This window comes from Plodia interpunctella, chromosome 28 (genome assembly GCF_027563975.2).
Source record: "Plodia interpunctella isolate USDA-ARS_2022_Savannah chromosome 28, ilPloInte3.2, whole genome shotgun sequence".
Lineage (NCBI taxonomy): Eukaryota > Metazoa > Arthropoda > Insecta > Lepidoptera > Pyralidae > Plodia > Plodia interpunctella.
In genome coordinates, this window is record NC_071321.1 from 4,242,848 (window position 1) to 4,262,475 (window position 19,628).

At 36.4% G+C, this 19,628-nt stretch overlaps 1 protein-coding gene across 1 annotated transcript in view; it reads right to left on the reverse strand.

Moving 5' to 3' along the window:
- Positions 1-19,117, reverse strand: part of emp (epithelial membrane protein) — an 85,589-nt gene extending 66,472 nt beyond the window's left edge. The window contains exon 1 of the mRNA XM_053766196.1: positions 18,851-19,117. The gene's annotated coding sequence lies outside the window, so the exon portion shown is untranslated. The remainder of the gene's footprint in view (positions 1-18,850) is intronic.
- Positions 19,118-19,628: the final 511 nt, after the last annotated feature.

Consider the following 19,628-nt stretch of genomic DNA (forward strand, 5'->3'; position numbering starts at 1 on the left):
CGCATGCTATATAAGCCAAAATTTACACATATTTGCAATTTTGCGGACAACATCCGCCATGTTGAATTAATCAATTGGATTCGATATTTAAAATTAAAGGAGTCACGACCGGCGACCGTTGCTACGTAACCGCGCGTTCTGAATTCAAATTAGCCAATCAGGCTTATATGTCTGACGTCATTGACCCGTAAGAGTTCACTTAGATGTGACTGAAGACATCATGTAAATATTTTTTATTTATTTCGACTTCGCTCTGGTAAAAATATAATAAATTATATACCAAAACCTTCCTCAGGAATCACACTATCTACTGGTGAAAACCGTACAAATATCCATAAGGTAGTTTTTGAGTTAATCACGTTCATACAGACAGACGCGACATGGTATACCTAACTTCTTTCCGTATGAAATGTTGTTCAGAATCATGGTCTGAGCGTGTAGACAAAATAATGCCAATGTGAAAATAAATACCAACATATAATATTTTATTACTTAGTAGCAGCGCCTAGGCAAAGGCATACCTATCCCAGGTACATATGCTATACGTGTACCAAATTTCATCAAAATCCGTCCAGTACATTTTACGGAATTATGGGTCAAAAAATTCTGCCAATATATTTTTTACAGAAGAGACATTTTAGGTATTACCGGCCCGGCGGCGTCAAGTCTCTTTGGAAACGCTGTTGTTACTTTCAAGACTTTATATGTATAGGTATATTAGTAGCCCTGTACGAAATTCACAGGAGTATATAGAGTGTATACTAGGGTGGGAACCAAACGCCTGTCAAGGTTACTATGCATATTCTGACTAATCGTGTCTAATCATTAATTACAGAAGAAAAAAATGATGGCCCGATAATTGTATGCAATTATGCAATGTCGGGTGATATATAATGATGGAAAATGATCTTTATCTGATTTGCCCGAGTCTTGGATGTTTATCTATCTATATATGTATATGTTATAAAATATAGTATCGTTGAGTTAGTATCCCATAACACAAGTCTCGAACTTACTTTGGGGCTAGCTCAATCTGTGTGATTTGTCCTAATATATTTATTTATTTAATTTATTTAATAACAGAGTGGTTGGTGCGAAGAATGGTTGAAAAACTTTAAACTTGCAATGTATTTATGTATGACGGTGATTATGTATGTTCGGGTGGAATCTCGCAACATAATTTTGAAGCAGATATATTGTATACGTAACTATAAGGGGCCCGTTCCGGCTTCGCTCGGGTAAAAGCATAATAAATTATACACCTAAGTTTCCTCAGAAATCAAACTATCTATTTGTGATAACCACATGAAAATCCGTGCAATAGTTTTTGAGTTTATCGCGAACAGACAGACAGATGCGGCAGAGGACTATTAATACTTAGATAAGAAGAATAGTATAAATTTTAAAAAACGACAAGAACCCATAAGAGCCAGAGCAAGGGTTCCAAAGGGTTCCGACCTCGGTGGCGCAGTGGTAAAGTGCTCGCCTCTGAACCGAGAGGTCCCGGATTCGATCCCCGGTGAAAAATGAAAAATGATCTTTTTCTGATTGGCCCGGGTCTTGGATGTTTATCTATATATGTATTTGTTATAAAATATAGTATCATTTGAGTTAGTATTCCATAACACAAGTCTCGAACTTACTTTGGGGCTAGCTCAATCTGTGTGATTTGTCCTAATATATTCATTTATTTTTTGTATATAGTAACAAAAAAACACAAAGCACAATCTTAAAATAAAATCCATCCATCAGTTACATGCATGGAGTACCCTTAATAAATGTATTATTCAACATACCAAATTTCACTCAGTACGCATTAGACAGACATGAAGAAACTATTAAACGTTTTTGCCATTTGGCTACGGAACCCCAAAAAAGATTGCCTTTTCGTAAAGTCACGTTTAAAATGTTGTCTTTGTATTAAATCAAAACAGTAATGTATTCAAGGTCGTTAATTTGTTACAGTCACAGTATTAAACTTACAGTTTTGTTGCAAACAAAATGTTACGCTTTCACTTTAGAGTTGAGTATTATTTTTGCGAACTTTTTAACCCTTATATGTATTAAAAACTAAAAGTGTTATATTTATACTTTTAGTTTTTAATACATTTGACGACCTCGGTGGCGCAGTGGTAAGGTTCTTGCCACTGAACCGAGAGGTCCCGGGTTCGATCCTCGGTCGGGTCATGATGGAAAATGATCTTTTTCTGATTGGCCCGGGTCTTGGATGTTTATCTATATATGTATTTGTTATAAAATATAGTATCGTTGAGTTAGTATCCCATAACACAAGTCTCGAACTTACTTTGGGGCTAGCTCAATCTGTGTGATTTGTCCCTCTTATTTATTTATATACTAGCAGCCCGACCTTGCTTCGCTCGAGTAAAACTTCCACCGAAATCTATCTATTGGTGAAAACACACAAAACCGCCCGGTAGTTCATGAGTTTATGGCATTCGTACATACAGACAGTCAGACAGCGGGATTTATTCAACTTATATAAACCTACTTGCTATACATACTACCAATAGGAGAACGAAAAAAAAACGTATTAGGTGTTAATTTTGTAACTGGCAATACCGGAGATTGCGAGTGTTGCCAGCTTCATAATTAACAATTTCGTTGCACGTCCAGTGGTTAAGGATATAACTTCCCAGTTTCGAAATTCCTACCATGCTTGGTTAATCTATATCTATTATTATAAAGAGGTAAGCGTTTGTGAGTTTGTATGTTTGAGGCGGGCAATCTCCGAAACTACCGAACCGATTTCAAAAATTCTTTCACCATTAGAAAGGTACATCCAAGATTCGATCGATAATTACTTGGCTATATTTTATATCAAAATTCCTACGGGAGCGAAGTCCCGAAACTGTAGTAGACAATTTTTTATGGACAATTGGTTCCGATGTAAGTTTGATGAATTTGAATAACCGAGGTCAAAGGCGGAATATGGCTTACAATATTGTTTTACTAGGCGATACCTGTGGCTTCGCTTGCGTAAATTTTCCACGGGATCAGTTATTTTTCCGGAATGAAAGGAAATCCTATGTGCTTCTCGTCCATACTTCAAACTGCATGTATGCAAAATTTCAAGAAGATCGGTTGACTCACCACTCATCAAGAAAACATAGGCATGCCGTCTACCTCATGGTAAGTGGTTACCGCAGCCTATGTACCCTGCAACATCCGGGTGTCACGCGCTTGTTGCCGACCATGAAATAGTTACCTATGCTTTTTCACATTTTTTGACTCAAGCTTTTGTTGTTGTCAGAAGGTACTTTCAATGTGTGACAAAAATATCATATCCGTGCAGTAAGCCGTTGTGTTCCCACGTCTGGAGCCGTTCCTGTGTGTGCACCATCAGCTCATGCTAATCATAATAATGCATTGTCATCCAAACTAAACGTGCGTACAGAAGTTTCAGCTCAATCGGTTGAAGATATGTCTTTCAAATTTAGTTACAAGATTCCACCCGAGACCTAGAACCATAGTTACATTGCAAGCTTAAATTAGTTGTCCGCCGCGACCTTGGACCTCGCGAAAACAATAAATTTATGATGAGTTTCTACAAAATTGTGAATATTACAAATTTTGTTGCCCCCACGAACTTGAAAATTCTATTGACAGATCCTATGTACCTTTTAAATTTCATCAAAATCGGACCGACGACGGTTCGAAAGTTATCGCGTTACAAAAAATGTATTTTTACCCCAAGTTGATTTGGAGATCTCGCTCGCTTTGCTCGGCAGGTAAATAAAAGCCATTGTAATTAATAACCCTGTATAATTTTTACATTTCTGTGTATAAATAAATAAATTTATATTTAATAAATGGTAAGCCCTTGCATAATAGGGACTTTGAATGAGTTTCTATCGGCATTTCTTCTCAGCAGTGGTCGTTCCGAAATGCTAGTATTTTGTAGCTTTGGTAAACATCATTTAATTTGGAATATGACGTGAAAATAGTGTCTGTGAAGGTCTAATTTCTGAATAAATTATTTGATTTTGATTTTGAAGTAGGTACTGCTTATGTTGTATAGTGTACGCGCCATCCGCAACGTATCTAGTTCAGTTTTAGTCATTTCCATTCCGGTGTGTTCAACGAATACCGATATGCGCTGTGTGTCTTCATGCGGCACAGATACGTGAATTTCAGGTGCAAATTAAGGGTTCCGTACATTTATCGTTTTATGCTTAAATATTTTATGCTTCTACTAGCGACCCGACACGGTCTAATAGGCTGTTTAGTATGTATAAACAACAGTAGCAATTGCATTAAAATCCGTTGCGTGGTTAGAAACAGACAGACGCTTAGAGTGACTTTGTTTTATACGTTATAGTGATTAATCCTAGAATACTATAATAAGCACGATTCTCAATGAGGGTTAAAAATTTTACTTTTTTCTCATCTCCGCATTTTCCTGTATCTTTCGGGGCTGTGACGACAACGCGAAGCCCAATCTCAGCTGAAAACAATAACCTTGAAAATTTCCCGATTTGGCTGTGATTATGATAACTTTATTTTTTTTTATTTGGCTGTGATTATATGTATATGTTATTTGAATGAAAGTCAAACTCTTTATCTACCTTCCGATGAAGACGTCAAAAATGTATTTAAAACTAATACCACCGACTTCCAAAGCGCAGGAGAAGAAGAAGCAGCCCAATAAACTTCACCGCAGCCTTTTGAAAGAAAGAAATTGAAAAAAAAAACGTTTATTTATCACAAAAAACGTGACATAGTTAACACTGGACGGACATGTGATAATATAAATATTGTACTAAAATGGTCTTCGCTCAGCGTGATGTCGTGGTGTGAGCCACGACGTTGGTCTTCGCCGAATGCCATAAAAGGAGACAAAAAATAAAATGTATTTAAAAATAATAAAACATTAGATGTACAAGTGCAAAATACGATGGCTTTAATCTATACTAGTTTTATAAAGCGTTTGTGAGTTTGTATGTTTGAGGCGTGTAGGTAATCTCCGAAACTACTTAATAGATTTCAAAAATTCTTTCACCATTAGAAAGGTTACATTATACAGGATTGCTATAGGCTATATTTTATCTCAAAATTCACACGGGAGCTAAGCCCCGGGCAACATCTTGTTATAACATCTAGTTCTGTTTGTGTGCCTTATGAATAAAATGAAATGAAATTAATAACTAAATAAATGGACTAAAATGAACAGTTAGTGTATATTTTTCATAATGCTGCTTTTCCACCACGATACAAGCCGACTGCTTACTGTGAGCCGTTGAGTATTGTCCATATATATTCCGAGAATAATTGATCTTATGATTGCAGTTTACTACAGTACTAAAACAACCAGTTCAACTGAACACGGACCCCTAAAATAAGTAGAGCAATGACGCGATCGGATTCGGAGCGAGGCAGTCAAGCGTGCGCGCGCGCCGCGTCTTTGTACTTACACACGACCGGAATTTTCGCGCTTTGAATTTTTACATTTTATTCATGGCTATGGCATTTTATTCAGCTGCGACCGGGGCTTCGCTCCCGTGTGAATTTCGGTATAAAAAGCACCCTATGTGTTATTGCAGATTATATTCTAATCGTGTATCAAACTTCATAACAATCGGCCCAATAGATTATGCCTGATAGAGTAACAAACATACATAACAAACTTTCGCATTTATAATATTAGTAATTTATTCAGAAATTTAGATCTTCACAACCACTTTTTTATGTCAAATTTTAAATTATATAGTAAATTCTAAAAAAGCTGCGAACTACTGACATTTCGGAACGGCCGCTGCTGAGAAAACATGCCAGAAGGGCTTACCATTATTATTTCTTACATATGTAAAATAAATAAAAGAAAAATATGTATTTTTCTCCAAATTCAAATTCAAATTCAAATCATTTATTCAGAAATTAGACCTTCACGGGCACTTTTTCTCGTCAATCTTTAAATTTATAGTTATTTCTCACAAGCTAGAAACTACTGGCATTTCGGAACGACCACTGCTGAGAAGAAATGCCGAAAGAAACTCATTTGAACAGTGTTGGTCCCTATCACAGTCCCTGTCACACCTAAAAGTACATAATGTACATAGTCAAAAGGCTCCTTTTAAAAAGTCCCTTTTATTTTACATACTTACTTTTTATTTACTCTTTTACAACCTATATTTAAAAAAATATATATGATTTAAGTGCGTTTCATCAATTTGATCAAACGCACTTATTTGATTTGATGAGGTCGAAGATGCTCACACACAATGCTGTGTACACAAGCTCAAAAAATGCCAATCACTGCCTTGAACCCTAAATTGTAAAATTCGGGAACGCTCTGCGAACCACCCATAGATAAAAAAGATATATAGTCCAAATGTCTTAACACACACTTTACAAATATAGCTGAGAACACTCTCGATTAAATTATCTTTCAAATAAGAAAAAATGTTTTCTAGATTTAATAGGTACTAATATTGACAAGATTATGTACGCCTGCCAGGCAGAAAACAGAGTTCTGTTATATTAACATTTTTATCGAGCCATTGTACCTGTTTTCACGAATAAATGAATTTTGATTTGATTTGATTTGAAAAAAAAACAGATCGAACCATCCAATTTATATTTATTCAGGAAAACAACGGATAACAAACACACATAGATACACAATAATAGATAAATAGAAGAACAAGTTGACTACCCAAAACGTGTTTACACAGCATGATATTCACACAAAGACAGCTACAAAATATACTCACACATGAGAATGAAGGATAATACAACTAAAAGGAAACACAAAACAGACAAATTTCATCAAAACAGACAAATAAAGTGAAAAAACAAACAAAACAAACCAATAAATTATTGTCGTGGAGGTTCTAACCTGTAGATAGTCTTTGGTTTTCATATTTATTACTGACGACCATGGAATTAGTAGGTACTCTGTACCAAGTACTTACTAAATCCATGCTGATCACAATAAAAGTTATGTCAAAAATGTCATTTTGTACCAAATATATGTATATTGAAAAGTGCTCATTCGCCGAAACTAATGAAAGAACAACCATGTGAACAATGATCAGAGAATTTTAGAAAATTTTTCTAATGCCAACAACACGAAAGTAAAACCTGATACTAGGGTGTGCAGGGTAGATTGACCTAGCTACTTACAAGCATAAAAATGTTTATACTCGTCAGTAAGATTACGATTCGTTCTACGCTTACACAACATCCGTTTACGCAACTAGGAACCTGCGTGAAACGTGACGACATTGCTAGGGGTTCGCTGTAATGATATGTCATTTGTCTGTCTGTATGTTTATTGAAAATCATAGATATAATAAGGCAATCAAGCGTTGAGTGTACGACTTGTTACTTGTCTGTCGACCTCAGTGGAGAATATAGTATCGTCGAGTTAGTATCCCATAACACAAGTCTCGAACTTTACTCGAAACTAACTTAAGTAACTTGCTTAACTTGAATTGTCCCTATATAGGTATAAAAAAGCTTGTTGTAAGCAAAGTTTTAGTTGTACCTAATACTACTAATATTATAAATGGAAAGTTTCTGAGGATGTATGTGTGTATGTTTGTTACTTTTTCACGCAAAATCTACTGTTATGAAATTTTGTACCAAATATATGTATGGAGTAACAGATATGGTACTTTTTATCCCGAAATTCCCGCGGGAGCGTCGCCCCATGGCGCAGCTGGTCAAAAATATACGAAAAATAGGTTAAAATGAACAATATTGTCAGCGTCACTCTCGCTCTCTGTCGATGTAACAATTACATTGGGTTATATAGTCTTGTTTCCCAAACAAACAAAAAATGATAACGGTATTAGTGTGGGAATATAATTAACAATAAGCGCGTTAAGCAATGTTTGTCAAGATCACAGAAGGATTGGTTAAAATATTGTATGTATAGAAAGACCTCTGAAATTTCACGCGTGGTCACGCCTTGGAGTAACACCACTCAAAATCCTCACGTGGTTGTCGTCGGCTACTATTGGAAATATGCCTTAACAGCTGACAGGCAACATCAGCATCCCCATAGAGGGTTTACGTTTCGGATATGAGAATGAGATAGCATATATTGACGTTAGTAACGTGCTACGTGCTTGTATGTTTCGTGTTAGACCTTCAGGTCGCTGGTTAGTTTAGCTAGATTACGAGCTTTTGCCCGTGGCTTCGCCTGCGTAAATTTCTCTGTGAAAGCGCAACACAAACTTTCGTCCTCAAGTATAGACATTTGGTGGTTTGATTTTTGAAAAAACAAGTAGCCATGTTTGATCGTTGGTCTTTAACTATATGCATAGCAAATTTCATCAAAATCGGTCGAGCGCTTTAGCCGTGAAAGCGGAACAGACAAACTTCCGCTAATAAGGATTGTAATGTATGGATGTAAAACAAAAACTTTAATTTATTTGCCGAAATTTCTGTTTACAGTCTATACTTTTATACATTCGTAAATCTATGCCTGTGGGAGATACGAATTGTTCAAATTGAGGTAGTTAATTAATTGGTTTCGCAAAAATCTGACAGTGATTAACTAGATTAAAATAATTAAGGTCATCACTTGATGATTTAAAATTAGCTCCAACGTGGCTCCAACATTATGTGTGGTGGACATTTGACTTAGAGATGTAAAGAACTCGAGTCTTTTGAGTCCTAAATTTTAGGCTCGGCTGACAAATTGCACAACTCGACTCATTACAACAAGACTAGAGCACTTAAGTCTACATATAAACCCTTGAGCCCAACATGGCGTTCAGGTCTTGATTCGCGCTCGAGGTATGCGACGACTCGCGCTCAAGTTCCGTTTGGAGTTCCTTTATAAATAAACAGAGAATAAAATATTTAACTTTTGTTAGATATATTAGTAATTTAGTCACAGTTCCTTTTATTACAAGTGACAACATTTCATTCTTCATATAAACCCTTCATAAAACCCTCGCTCAAGACCTGATACCTACACTCGAGCTCTTTTTAAGACTCGAATTATTTTTGAGACGTGAGCTTCCTTTTAAGACTCGAGCTCTTTTTGAAAGAAGAGTTCTGTTTTGTCGCTCGAGTTTTCGAGAAAGGACTGGAGCTCGGCTCGACTCGAAACTCTGAGTTTAGTTAGTACACAGAGTCTTGTAAAATTGAGCCGAGTCAAGCTTCAAATTAAGCTTCGAAGAATCGAGTTCTTTACATTTCTAATTTGAGCTCATTGTGGTATCACACTAGGGTGTGGGGTTCTGGCCGCGCTGTCATTACGATCCGTCAATTTTCTTGAGCAAGGAATCATATCCAAAATCAATCATTCAAATTGACATTACAACAGTACAGATTAATTAAGTCAGTAAAACTTAAATCTTGTCTGTGTTAAAATATGAAAAATTGAAATGACGGCGCGACCCCAGCGGATGAAATTGAAACGCTCTGAGAAACATTCCATTACCACCAAAATACAATTAAAACCCGTGGGAAGTTCAATAGATAGAGTTGGAAAGTCTCTCTTTCCGACTGTTTTAAGAGAGAGACAAGCACACACAATACGGAAACACTGGTTGTTTAACATCCTAGCTCAGGCGCCAATATTTCCTATAAAATATTATAAAAAGTGCCGGCTTCCCTAGGGTAAAACCATTATAAAGTATACAACTAAACCTTCCTCAGGAGTCATACTATCTATTGCTGAAAACCGTACAAAAATCTGTCCGCTAGTTTAGGGCAATTTCTTTTTATTAACTCCCGACGCAAAAAGTGAGGTGTTAAGTTTCACCGCTAAGTGACCGCTAATAGTGCGATGTCTGTCTCTCTGTCTGTCTGTGTACGTGGCACCATAACTCATCAACGGGTGAACCGATTTGGATGCGGTTTTTTTATTAGATATTAGCTATTTTTATGCGGTAGTTCTTAGATATGTTTGATCAAAATTGGTTCAGCCGTTCAAAAGTTTTGGCGAAATGAAAATTGAAAGCCGGGGCTTTTATAATTTGTCTTACAAATAAACTAACGATAATGTGTACACCGCCTCTAATACAATTAAGATATTACTAGATGTTGCCCCCGGCTTCGCTCCCGTGGGAATTTACGATAAAACATAGCCTATAGCTAACATAGCTTGTATAATGTACCTTTTAAATTGTGAAATAATTTTTGAAATCGGTTCGGTAGTTTCGGAGATTTATTTATTTATTTATTTAAATACACATAACAAATTGTAGTAAAACTATACATAGTAGTAAAATTATAAGGTTACGATCTACACTACAATTCAAAAACAGTGTACATACAAAGACCATATAAGAAAAATGCAAACAATTAAGAAATATGTGATAATGATATATAGATAAATATTAACTAAGAAATTTTGGTTTACAAAATCATAGACAAGATAAACATTAACTGAGAATTTTTCAATAGGCTTTTTACCGGGTAAAAAAAAAAATAAAATAAAAAAAAAGATTACCCGCCCCAAACATACAAACTCACAAGGCTTACCTCTTTATAATAATAGTATAGATAACAATGGTATGTCGGTCTACGAGAATAAATAAGTCAGAAAGTGATACGGCAAAAACCGTTTGGTGAAAGCTGACGGAAGTCTTGAATCGTGTGGATCGAGTGACAAGAAATCTCATTTTTTTAATAATAATGAGATGAAAACATTCTGTAATCCAGCGGGAATTGAACCCGCGCCCCTGTCTATCCGAGACAGTGCTCTTACCACCTGAGCTATCGAGACCATGCCAGTTCGGCTGAATTAATTCATCTCTTTACGTCTCACGCCGACGTTTTAGTTAAGAGTACCTAATACTCTCTAATTCAAATTCAGAATTATTTATTCAATATACGATGATATACATCACTTATTGACGTCAAAAAAATTACTTAAACCAGACATAGTTTAAGTAGCCGCCGACTTCCAAAGCGCAGGTGAAGAAGAAGCGGCGCGACAAACTTCACCGCGGCCTTTTCTCCAAAGACGTCAATTAACAAATGTAGGTCTTATACATATAGATATTAAAAATTAAGAGGACGAATTCACATTTATTAAAAAAATATCAAAATTGAAATTAAATAAAAATTGAAAATATTTTCAATGAAATTATTGAAAATTGACAAAAAAATGTATATAATATATATAAAATTAAATGTACAAAACATACGTAATAATGTCATAAATCAATTACATATGTTATGAGGATACTGCACCATGCTTGGGCCAGACATTATTGTCGTTCACATAATCATCAGACTTGTAATATGCCTTTTTACAAAGTATTTCTTTTATATAATTCCTAAATTTTTATCCCGCATATTAAGAATTCACATCTAATGAAAATAATGTAGGTACTATTATTTTATTGTATTATTATTTTCAAAGAAAGTTAAAAAGCATACATAAATAATAATAAATAAATATATAAGGACAAATCACACAGATTGAGCTAGCCCCAAAGTAAGTTCGAGACTTGTGTTATGGGATACTAACTCAACGATACTATATTTTATAATAAATACATATATAGATAAACATCCATGACCCGGGCCAATCAGAAAAAGATCATTATCCATCATGACCCGACCGGGGATCGAACCCGGGACCTCTCGGTTCAGTGGCAAGAACTTTACTACTGCGCCACCGAGGTCGTCAAAAAGCATACGTGACATGTATAATAAATCCATTTAAAAAGAAACCTCATGGCTTTTTTATTATAAAAAGTTACAAAAACACCGGCCTAGTGCGAATCGAACTGCGCACGAGTTCTTAAACTTCCTACTAATATTATAAAAAAAGTGTGAGAAGGATTTATGGGTATGTTTGTTATTCTTTCATGCAAAATCTACTGGACGTATTGTTATGAAATTGCGTACACGGGTAGAATATAACCAGGAATAACATATATAGGGAAATTTCCACGGGAGTAAAGCTCCGGGGCGGAGTTAGTTATCTATAAAAAACGGCTAGAAAATCACGCTTTTTGTATCGGAGCCCCCTTAAATTGTTTATTTAACTCTGTTTTTGTTTTTTGATGTTATATCGGTGACAGATATACAGACATCAGCTGGGAAATTTTCAACTATTACGGATCAAAAAGGCCTATTCTCCAGAATTCAATAAACGATTCAGCATATGGGTATTTATCGCTCGGTAATTCGCTTATGACTTGCACAAGACGACATCGGTATAATGTTCTCTTAGTAATCGGCTCGCTATTTGTTACGTGGGTACAATGTTGGTATGTCTTCGCGAGATAACACAGCGCGTTAAACATAAATATTGTCCATTTGTAATTTAAAACATCAGTCAATTGTGTATAGAAACTACCTTCTCGACTTTCTTTGGTGCCCTGGACGACATATCATGAAAGGATTGACATGAGATCATCATATACAGCCATTTAAACGTCCCCACTATTAGGTCATTCGGGTCACGTCTGGATAACATAAGAAATGAATATATGAGAGGTAGTCTGAAGCACCAAGTCCTACTGGAAAATTGGAAAGTAATAAGCTTCGATGGTGTGGTCACGTTATGAGAAGGGAGGTTAACTTTGTAAGAAAGGTTAAGCATTTTAAATTGAATGGGAAAAGAAGCAGGGGCAGGCCGAAGAAGAGGTGGATAGATAGATAGATAGATAGATAGATAAAAACTTTATTTGTAGCCACAGTACACACACATACATCAATGTTAATACAAAAAAATAACTGACACAATAAACGGGTAAACAACAATCACACATAAGAAATGTGTATGTGTGCTGCAGCAATACAAAAAGGTCATGGCTCAACGATGATGTTGCTCCTCGGGGAGCAACGCGTTGATTTTCAGCCATGGATCGAGTGCGTTAGACAGGATATGGCTAAAATGGAAGTAACAGATCGGTTAACATCGGACAAGGAGATGTAGAGGACCGGTTCGAACCCATAACCTCTGTACAGTCTGGCGTTATGACCATTAGGCCACAGAGGTCGTTAATTCTTCTATAGTAAAGTGGGCAACCGAGTTGGTTGCCCAATGGTAAGCAAACACACACAGCCCGTGGACGCCGGCAACCCGATTCGGTCACCGGTGCGTCGCCGACTTTTTGAGAACGCGATACTCTTTTCTTGAAGGTACCAATGTTAAAACTATTAGGGAACACCACTGTGCGGGAAGTTTATTTCGGTAAGGCGCTTTTTAACGTTAGGTCATGTCATTCTTTCATGCGACGAAATACACCTTTGTATATATGTAGTATAAAAATCACTGATAAAAATCGTTAAATAATAATAATAATCGAGCCCGCAGGGCAGCTTGTGGCGAGCTGTTGGGGAGTAGCGACCCCACGGACCTGAGTGCTCCCAGGGGAGGCCCCTGTTCCTCACCTCCGCCTTCCTTCCCCAAGGTCGGAGTGGAAACCGAGAGGTAACAGGACCCCTACCTCTGGCTTGCCTTCACCGGCCGGCCAGAGTGGAGTCGCGAGAGCTATATGCTCGAAGGGTGGAAGTGTAAAATGTCATAACGCCGGGGGCGTCTGACTGGATCACCATGATTTCGCGCCCCGCAGACTCACCTCTCTACACCCTTAGCCGCCCACGTCAATGTTGCCCCTTTGTCGCCAATCACGGCGACTAATTTGAGGGGCCCATCCAGTGAACGGCGAGTCACCACCTGCCACTGAATAGTCAGTTATCATGATTATGGCAGGTGACCGAACTCTTTGCAATAGCCCATTCTCAGTCCATCCAAATTTCACTCTATAGACCAGTACTTCTATCCATTATTCTGCAACAGTTCACACTCCCGCCGAGACCTGCTCATGGGCATATCATTTCATTGGTATATCCGGGAGCGGGTCTTGGCGGGAGACCTACACAACATCAAAATTCTCCAAAGGGCCTCTACGTGTTGGATCCATATCCCCACGCAAGCCTCACAAAGGACCGGACTATGTGCCGTGAATCCCAAAAGGAGATACAAATAATAATCGTATTCCTCATGGCTGAGGGTCGTGGTCATTACGTGGAATGAAACACATACAACAACTTTCTTGGCATTATTAATGCCAAAGTGGTTTGCCATTGCCTTCTCCATTTCACACACAAGTTAATAATAATCAACCAGTATGCAGGTTTCCTCACGATGTTTTCCTCCACCGGAAGCAAGTGGTGATCGATGAAAACTACTATATATGAAATAGATTTGTATACAAACTCATGTGGCACGAGTAGGATTCGAACCTGGGACCTTTCGATCCACAGGCGGGCGTCTTAACCATTACGCCAGCCTATCTCAGCGTAGGTCTATTGAGATTTATCAGCATAAATCCGCCACTGTGTCGCCTTGTTCCTTGGTGGATCTCAGGGTCGATCGCTGCAGCCACGATTTTCTCGATGAAGGAATAATTTCCAAAATCAATCTTTCATAAAATTTACATTACTACAGTACAGATCATTTTAAACACAGCAAAACTAATTCTTGTCTTGGTTAAAATTTGAAAAATTATGAAGTAAAAAGTCTAAACACTCTGTGAAACATGTACACTTCTTAACAAAGAAATGGCTACATACTTGACAAGGGCATTGCTCCTGCCAAGTTACGGGGAAATCTACCCACAGAATGAGATACGCATACTAATCAGATGATTCAGTGGTAACCCTGGAGTCGCTGGTTCATTCTCGGGTAACCAGAGTTTAACAAATATACAGCATGTCACAAAATCTTAACTATTATTATAAATGCGAAAGTGAGTTTGTTTGTTACCTCTTCACGCATTATCTACTGGACAGATTATTATAAAATTTGGTACACGTGTAGAATATAACCTGGAATAACACATAAGGTACTTTTTGTCCCGAAATTTCCCAAGCCCTGGAGTGCAGCCAATTAATATATGAATACAATCTACCTTGCGTAGTGTGCTCGTAAGCAATTTCAAATCATTATTCAAATATCAGACCTTACAGGCACTTTTTCACATCAAATTTTAAAATACATATTACTCTTAAAGCTACAAACTACTGGCGTTTTTGGAACGACCAATGCCGAGAAGAAATGTAGAAATAAATTCATTTAAACAGACCTTATCAAGTCAGAAGGACTTATCGTTATTGTTCTTAACACACTCTTTTTAATTGTATAACAAAGTATATGAACAAAAAGTATACAAAAAATGATAAAAAAAAAATAAATATAAAACACGATAAACCAAACAAAACATAAGAGGATCGAGGTGACCAGTTCTCCTTGGCAGCACCCGTTCACGAGTTGACGCATGGCTCAGCCGTAGGGTGACAACGTATCCTTACATATTATTATACAATGAAGTCTGTACGAACGCGATAAACTCAAAAACTTCCGGACATATTTTTATACGGTTTTCACCAATAGTGTGATTTCTGAGGAAGGTTTTGGTGAATAATTGAAAATGTCTAACATTCTAATCGGCGCGAAAATATATTTTTTTTATGTATGTTTGTAACGCGATAACTTTCGATACGTTGGTCCGATTTTGATGATATTTAAAATGTATGTAGGATATGCCAATAGAATCTTTAAGTTCGCGGGGCATCAAAATCGGTTCAGTCGTTTTTGAAATATTCACAAATTTAATGTGTTCGTGAGGTCTAAGTTCGCGACGAAGAACTTAGTTTATTATGGTTCTACCCGACACGAGACGTTAGTATCAGCTAGGACATTGCAATGAAATTTTAGCTGACATGTCGACTGTGCATAGGCAACGATATGCATATATCTGACCTCTGTTTCGTAAGCGAATCCAAGGGCTTTACGTGCCGAGGTCGCAACAAACGTTGACATCTAACCCCGCTCTTATTCCAAGGAAATACGGTCGATTACAGCCGATTTACTACGTGATGATTGGAGATTATCATCACGCACGTTTAATTTAATATGAAACGGTTGTAACAAAATTAAATAAATAATATATTGCTGGTGTTGCATAACGCAGTTAAATATTTTTGTCGTATAAATAAATAGATTTTTAAAGATTCTTATAATTCAGAACAAGACTGACAGCACAATTAATATATATTTTTTGTGGTCAATGTGTTTACACATGCCAGATTCAGTAATCTAGGGCCATTGATATTGTTGTGTGATAATTATGTAGTTTGGTCGTCTTTTCACAATAATTTTCATACAAACTTTCATCTTCCATTATTTTATTAGTTTGGTACATTATTATAGGGGTTCATTTATTTGAAAAAAAAGCTATTGTTTGAAACTGTACGCATAAGTACCAAATTCAATCAAGTGAAAGCGGAATAGACATGTTTTTCGCACAAACTTTCACCCCCCGTAATAATCATTTAGGGGTTGATTTTAGCTGATGTTCGATCGATTTCATCAAAATCAATGCAGCGGTTTAGCCATGCAAGCGGAACATATACACAGATAGACTTTTGTATTTATAATATTAGTGTGGAAGTATGGATTTAGTATTTTTTTGGTTCTCAATAAAGTCCATTTAAAAAGTTTTCTGACTTAAACATTTGTGACGTCACTTGTGCCCACTGTCATACAAGACCCATATATTTTTTGTTGTTGACACATGATTTGAACACCTAGTTTATTTTGATCGCAGGGCGTCTTAACCACTACACCGCCTGACAAACTGCCACAGCGAGCGAAGTGAGCGCGGTCTACAAATCACCTTGGGGCAAAAATGCATTTTTTATATGTATGTTTGTAACGCGACAACTTTCGAACCGTTGGTCCTATTTTGATGATATTTCAAATGTATGTAGGATCTGTCAATAGAATTTTTAAGTTCGTGCGGCAAGAAAATCGGTGTTAACTCGTTGTTGAAATATTCACAATTTTGTAAAATATTGTGTTCGCGAGGTCCAAGTTCGCGGCGAACAACTATTAGTTATTTAGAAAAAAAACCTTTGGTCTGTCACCAGCTCACCTTCATCGATCTATTACGATAATTACGTTACATTACGACCATCGGTACTACATAATCACTAACATCGATCCATAATTTCCCAAGTGCATTTAAAATAGTTAAGTGGCTCATTTGAAGTAATAATTATTATTTATAACAAGATGACGTCATTTGACTTGATTGCATGTTAGCACAGTTGTGGACATCTCAACACTTATTAAGCTAGGCGACAACAGCATTTCCAAGGAGTGATGACGTCAGGCAGGCAAGTTGCAAAATCGATTATTACACTAGCTGCGTCCCGGGGCTTCGCTCCCGTGGGAATTTCTGGATAAAAAGTACCCTATATGCTATTCCAGGTTATATTCTACACGTGTGACAAATTTCATAACAATCCGTCCAGTAGATTTCGTGTAAGAGTAACAAACATAAATACACACATAGGAACATATACACACAAAATTCGGCATTTATAATATTAGTAATTTTTTTCTCCCTTATTTTTTATTCTATTCTATTAATTACAAAGTTTAGATTATTAAATATAATTTTATGTTAGACTTAACAATTAACTAAATAAAAAAATGCAAAACGTATATTACCGAAGTTCAAATTTTCCCGCTAAAACCGGTTTAATTTCCTTTAAAATAAAATAAATTTGAATCTCTGTCCATCTTAACTGTCACGCGATGTTTATTTGATCAAAGAAATCCAGCTTTCTATTCATATTAAATGACTTGATTTTATAAATCACATTTTTTGCAGTGTTTCGCCGACACATACAAAATGGCTTTCGTTAGAACCATCTTACAATAGGTACTTGACCAAGTGTAAAAATTCCTTATCCATAATCTTTATCTTTTAACCTCCACCGACGGCAGAAAGAGGGCAGTAAGTATAACGTGTCTGTGTATATGTATGTCTGTCCGTGGCGTCGTAGCTGCCAAACGGCAGAATCGATTTTGATCTAGTTTTTTTTTTAAGAGAATTAAATCAAGAGCGTTCTTAGACATTTTTGGAAAATATCCGTTCAGACGTTTGGATATCGTCAGCTATTTTCTATCGCATACGATGATGCCAGCAACTGCAGAGGGATTTTAGATTTTTGATTTAGTTTTTAGTATAGTGGGAACCGACCGATCAAAAAGTGGGTTATCCCTTGTTAAGCAAATACAATTTCTTTTAATTATTTCTTTCTTTTCAAGTGTGTTACTACTAACACTGGTGTCAGATTTTGTTCGATACGCCTCAAGGCATCTGACGCGACTTTTGCGACTACCTACCGACATATAGTGGCAAGTAATCGCATGTCATACTAGTGGAACTGTCAACCAGTGTGCAGGTTTCCTCGCGATGTTTTCCTTCACCGGAAGCAAGTGGTGGTCGATGTAAACTACTATACATGAGTCAGATTGGTATACAAACTCGAGGATTCGAACCTGGGACATTTCGATCCACAGGCGGGCGTCTTAAACATTACAACACCACCGCTTCTTGAAGTTATAAAATGTAGACATAGCTTTTTAGTCGACTCGTCCCCAGAACTAATTATTTAAATTTCAATACAATACCTACCTATATTTAATAAAACACAGTGTGCGAATGAATGTCTGATGGAAAGTTGTAACTTGTTTTTAAGTAAACAAAAAGTAGGTACTTAGATATAACTTAACGATTTAATTACAGAAATGTCTAAGACTGTAGGATTTCCAGAGAAATAAAAGGATTGGTTATAAGGATTAATTGAGTAGTTAAAAAACTAATTTAAACCGAACAACTAATTGCATAACTTAGAATAATGCAAATTCACGACACGACAAAATGTAACCAAATAAATCCAGTTTCTAATTTTTAATTTTTGTACCCGCATTAAAAAAAAGTAAGACCAAAGAATATCGTAATGCTAAGGTACCTATCGTAATATTCCGCAAACGCAAAAAGCAGTAAAGCTGGCTTATCGTAACTGGTTTCATTAAAAAAGAACTCACCACACACACAGAGCCGAACTTTGGTTTCGAAAAAAAATTACGCAACGAGCACAGTTAAAAAATTTCAACACAAAAATTCGCACACTCCACACCACAAATTTCCCGAGCACTGAATAATCAAAAATGACAAATGTCAACTGTCAAAAACAGTCCGTGGAATTTTCTTTTTAAAAAAATAAGCGGCCAGTTTGTTTTTCTTTTATTTTTACTTTTAAATCTATGGCGTTGCCTACGCGGGCGCCGTGGTCCGTTGTACAATCCCAACTGACCAGCAACTTTCCAATCCTCACAAGCGCATTCTGTTTCTGAATTCCATAAAAGCGACAGCCACTCTTTATCACAACACCATAAGGATTATTATTGATCACGATTAAGTTTAAACAGTAGTTGTACGTACATTAGTTTTGTGCAATTAGTTAAACATATACCATGCGAATATCGGACTTTTGACGATCGGAATAAAGGCTTTTATCGCCCAAATGGACCCGTATGTGGGACAGTTTATTTGTCTTGACTATTACGCAGGCATTTTCATACATTCGCGATGTGAAGTCAATATTTAATAAGTAAATATACCATGTGTACATTTATCCCCATAATTTTGTACACCGAAAACTATGACTAAAGTTTTCGATGTACAAAATTATTTAATTTATTAAGTATTCAGAAATTACCTTATTTATTGAGTTTGTATTTTAAAAATATGAGAATTAATGATTACAGATAATACCAGTTATATAATTAATTTAATATATTACCAGATAATGTATCAATGATG